Source organism: Symphalangus syndactylus, chromosome X, assembly GCF_028878055.3.
Source record: "Symphalangus syndactylus isolate Jambi chromosome X, NHGRI_mSymSyn1-v2.1_pri, whole genome shotgun sequence".
NCBI classification, from domain to species: Eukaryota; Metazoa; Chordata; class Mammalia; order Primates; family Hylobatidae; genus Symphalangus; species Symphalangus syndactylus.
Genome location: NC_072447.2, coordinates 136,193,291 through 136,198,659, shown reverse-complemented (window position 1 = coordinate 136,198,659; position 5,369 = coordinate 136,193,291). Strand labels below are relative to the sequence as shown.

At 40.6% G+C, this 5,369-nt stretch overlaps 1 non-coding gene across 1 annotated transcript; it reads left to right on the top strand.

Moving 5' to 3' along the window:
- The first annotated feature begins 3,934 nt into the window (after positions 1-3,934).
- On the top strand, positions 3,935-4,093 carry LOC129476624 (U1 spliceosomal RNA). Its single transcript, XR_008655047.1, has one exon. It is a non-coding gene; the product is annotated as a U1 spliceosomal RNA (small nuclear RNA).
- Positions 4,094-5,369: the final 1,276 nt, after the last annotated feature.

Here is a 5,369-nt window from a genome sequence, read left to right as displayed (position 1 = left end):
GAGATTTAAGCAGCATGCTCAACTCTGAAACCCAACTTCTGTCACTTAGTATCAGTATCTGTCTTTGATGCTGAAAATCCACATGATTGGAAACGATTCTGTCTTGGTGTTGAGTGGCTACCATCAAGTCAACCAGTGATCCAAATCATTCAGATACTGTGCAAGAAACTAGTCATGAGAAGCTTGATATTTTTTTTTATCAAAAATGTCTCAACCTCACTTGGACAGAAATGGAAAATGACATTTGAAACTTTAATCCGTTAATATGTAGTCTGGTTCTTCCCGAAGGTTGCAAAGTTTCCAAGTTCTGAAACTCATAACTAACTAACCATATGGAAACAGAATGTTCTACAAATCTTGGCTTCCCGAATATTGTCAGAGTATGAGTGACTCTCATTGACACTGTGCAGGAACATACATGGATGACTGCCTGCATGTATGTTCCTGCCAGGGCAAGCCCTTTCCTCTCATAAGACGAGTCTCCTTACTAGGACAAGACCATTGAATGTTAAATTTCTACCACCAAGCCTTTGCTCTTGCTGCTCCCTTACCCCATACAAAGTGCCGGCCTTGCTTATCCTTCAAGATCCATCTCTGATTCCACCTGATATGGTTTGAGTCTGTGTCCTCACCCAAATCTCATGTTGAATTGTAATCCTCAGTGTTGGAGGAGGGGCCTGGTGGGAGGTGATTGGATCATGGGGGCGAATTTCCCCTTTGCTGTTCTTGTGATAGTGAGTTTTCATGAGATCTGGCTGTTTAAAGGTATGTAGCACCTCCCCCTTCACTCTCTTCCTCCTGCTCCAAACATGTAGGGACATGCCTGCTTCCCTGTTTTCTGGGTGACAGAGCGAGATCCTATCTCCCTCTCCCTCTCTTTCTATCTATCTATCGATCTATATATATATATATATGTATATATATATATATATACACACACACACACATACATATATACATACATACATACATACATACATACATACATATATATATTCTAAATTATTCCTGTGCTTTTATGCTGGTCAAATTCATTTCTGGTCAATACATAATACACCATGATTATAAGTTTCCTGAGGCCTCCCCAGCCATGCTTTCTGTACAGCCTGCAGAACCATGAGCCAATTAAACCTCTTTTCTTCAAAAAATACCCAGTCTCACATAGTTCTTTATAGCAACATAAGAACTAAGACACCACCTTCCCATGAAACTTCCTGTGACTACTCCCCCAATTGGGATCTCTGCAGTTTCTCATAGCTCATGGGACTTACCATTGATATAACACAAGTTGAGACTCTTTGTTGGTCTTGCTGTCCCCACTTACTACTCTGCTCTAGTCCATTCTCTAATCGTATCCTAACTGCCACAGCTCAACTCCCAAATGAGTCTCACAGAGAAGAAGAGTGGGCTTGAAAGTCAGACAGATGTGTCTTCAATGTGGAGCCCCTATACTTTTTCTAGGTCTGAGAATGGTTGAAATACCCACTCAGAGCTTCTCTCAGTTTCTTCATCCACTAGGAACAATGGTACCCATATCACAGGGTTGTTGTGAGAGACATTTGTAATGTGACAATGGCACAAGGCATGGTACATACTAAGCAGGTTTAATAAATGGTCGATATGTCTGTACTTCCCCATGTACTGTGCAGGATACAGAATGGGTAATGGGTCATAACTTGAATAATGAATATATTTTCAATGCAGCATCCCTGATCATTGGATTATAAAATAATAATTCTGGAGTTATAAGGCTGGGAAAAGTTATAAGATATCATCTTACTATGATGTATTTATTAATATGGAAACATGTTCACAAACTATCATTAAACCAAAAAGGCACTTTCTTAAATAGGAAACTTGGGGTCTGTATGCATTTGGCCACATGTGTGTGCACCTTTGTGCACAGGTAAAATATCTTTATCTATTCTTATATAGTTAGATTAAGAAGTACACACTAAACAGTGGTTAACCAAAATGTTAACAATGGTTATCTCTAATAGGATTGTAGACCATTTATCTGTATTAATACATTAAATATTTATTATTATAAATATGTACTATTTATAATATTGTATAATTGTTCTTATCTGTATTAATTTTTCTGTATTGTTTTTATTATGGACATGTACTACTTGTGTAAATAAGGCATAATACATGATTTTTAAAATGACATATATATAATTAAAGTATGAATAGAGAAAGAGGCTTGGAGGCAGGGAAAATGCAAAAATAAAAAAACAATGTTTTAGGGTCATAGGATTAGGGGTGCTTTCTCAGCCCCCAAATTTTCTGTTTTGTTATCCTTCTCTTGTTCTTCTTTCATGACCTTTACAATAGTTTTTAGTTTATACAAATCATTTACTAGGCCAGATGCAGTGGCTCATGCCTGCAATCCCAGCATTTTGGGAGGCTGAGGTGGGAGGATCACTTGAGCCCAGGAGTTCGAGACCAGCCTGTCCAATACGGTGAAACCCCGTCTTTACCAAAAAATACAAAAATTAGCCAGGTGTGGTGGTGTATGCGTATAGTCCCAGCCACTTGGGGGACTGAGGTAGGAGAATCACCTGAGCCTGGGAGGTCGAGGCTGCAGTGAGCTGTGATTGTGTCACTGCACTCCAGCCTGGGAAACAGAGTGAGACCTTGTTTCAAAAAAAAAAATCATTTTCTAAATTATTCCTATGCTTTTATGCTGGCAAAATTAATTTCTGGTCAATACATAATCAGGCTGTTATTGACAAGGCAGTATTCTAAGAAGGGAATCTTCTTCAACGTCTAGAATTATCAAAATGTATAAAATGGACTGACTATGTCTTGACCAATCTGTTAACTGGCTTCTTTCTGGTGGACCCCAGTTATTTTGACTCTGGTACTCAGTGTCATGTGGATCCTGCCTAGAGTTTTCCAATTGTTCCACAGCTCTGGGAACTGAAAAGCTCTTGTGCTGTTGGCCAGGGAGGGAGAGAAGCTTCTGCATGTGTGCATCAGCCTATTGGAGTTGCCTTTTGTGAGGCTAGAAGCATGGTGCCTGCCGGAGCTGTGAGTAGCCCTGGGATGCAGACTGTCCTTCCTTCCCATCTGCTCTGCCAGCAATTGTCCTGTCCCAGTAAGTACCTTCCCCTCCATGCCACCCTGTCATGGTGGCCAGCTCAGGACTGGGATGTGGCGCTCTTATTCACAACCCATATGAACACAACCTGGATTTGCAGCAGAGGTAGAGGAATAAATGGGGCCAAGGCCAGGGGACACAGGATAGAGTTGGAGAAGGTCTGTTCTTTTTTCTATTGACTTTAGGAACAGGTGACTGTATGGTTACAGTGTCTGCCTAGATTTTAAACTCACTTTGTTTTACAGTTTCAACAACAAGATTAGAAAATATTTATTGAGTTCTTACTATTTGCCAGATACTTAGTGATATGGTTTGGCTGTTTCCCCACCCAAATCTCATCTTGAATTGTAGTTCTCATAATCCCCACCTGTCATGGGAGGGACCTGGTGGGAGGTAACTGAATCATGGTGGCAGTTACCTCCATGCTGTTCTCCTGATAGTGAGTTCTCACGAGATCTGATGGTTTTATAAGGGGCTTTTCCCCCTTTTGCTTGTCACCTCTCTTCCTGCTGCCATGTGAAGAAGGGTATGTCTGCTTCCCCCTTTCCACCATGATTATAAGTTTCCTGAGGCCTTTCCAGTCATGCTAAACTGTAAGTCCATTAAATCTCTTTCCTTTACAAATTACCCAGTTAGCAGCGTGAGAATGGACTAGTACACTTAGCTATGCTAAAGAGATACACTGGTGAACAAAACAGACAAAACTCCCTTCCCTCACTGACTTTATATTATATTGTTGTAGAGATTCTCTCAAACCTGATGATGGCTTTCCAATTCCAATCAAAACAGAAAATAAGGTAATGAACTCTGGATTAAGAATCATCTGAGACACTTACCTGGCAGTGGAAATACCATCATCACAAAGGTGGTTTTTCCATGGCCAGCCTTATCCATTGCACTCAGATGTGCTGACCCCTGCAATTTCCCCAAATGTGAAAAACTTGACTGCATAATTTGTGATAGTGGGACTTTCATTCACACTTCCCCTGGGGGAAAAAGAAAAAGGAAATAGACGAGCACATTCGACATTTCTCAGTGGCGTGGCAGATCTCTAGGGCTTTATCTCCTTGTCTCATTCAGAGTGTGCCTCTTCCAGGAAATAGGCATTTACATTATGAACACTTACTTTGATCTATTCTGCATGATCTTTGATATCCTCTGTCATTTTGGAAAATAGCCCCAGAATCCAGACTTTCAGCTTTTGGGACAAGGTAAGCATAGGGAGTAGACAAAATTCCTTTCACCAAGAGGTGGAAGAAAGTGTAGTCTGTCTTACTACATATAGATGTAATGAGGTGGAAGAAAGTGTAGTCTGTCTTATTACATATAGAGGTAATGCTGGGAGTATAATTTTCTAATAACAGTAAAAGAGAATGTCATAGAATATATACAGCCTGCTAAAGAATTATTTTATATAAAATGTAACTGTGTCACAACATGATTTGTATACAATGTTCTGATTATATTTATATCTTTGTTTTGTTGTTGTTGTTGTTGTTTACTTGTTTTAGAGACAGGGTCTCACTCTGTCGCCCAGGCTGGAGTAAAATGGTGTACTCATGGTTCACTGTAGCCTTAAACTCCTGGGCTCAAGTGACCCTCCCACCCTGGCTTCATAAGTAGCTGGGATTACAGGTATATGCCACCATGCACAGATAATTTTTAATTTTTTTATAGAGATGGAGTCTCACTATGTTGCCCAAGCTGGTATGGAACTCCTAGCCTCAAGTGATCCTCCTGCCTCAGTCTCCTAAACTGCTGGGATTATAGGCATGAGCCACTGTGCCCAGTCTGTCTTAGTTTTAAGACTGCTAAAGAGTGGGACTTTTCGGCAAAATACTTAACTAAGATGTCCCATATTTAGCTGAGATCTTTCCCAGATTGGCTTAGAAAATATGAGCTGTCCATTTGTCAGTTTTCTTTGGTGAAGGGTTGTGTCTGTGTGTTTGTGGAGGGGAGGCAGATATTCAAGAATATAGAGAGTTGTTTTGTTCAAAGAACATGGCCTGAAGCTTATGACAATGCTTTATCAAACCCCCTGGCACTGGAATCTAGCCACTGATTTTTATTAAACTTTGGAGCTTTTGCAATTCTCACTGAGCTGAGGTCAGAGCTGGTGAAGCGCTGCCCCACTGCATGCCCTGATAACCACAGCCTCTTGGTATATCATCTTAATGGCCAATGGAACCTCCTTCTCTTCCTCCCCACCGTGACTGACATTTTCAGAAATGCCCCAAAATGGCACTAAATGATGTGCAAATAC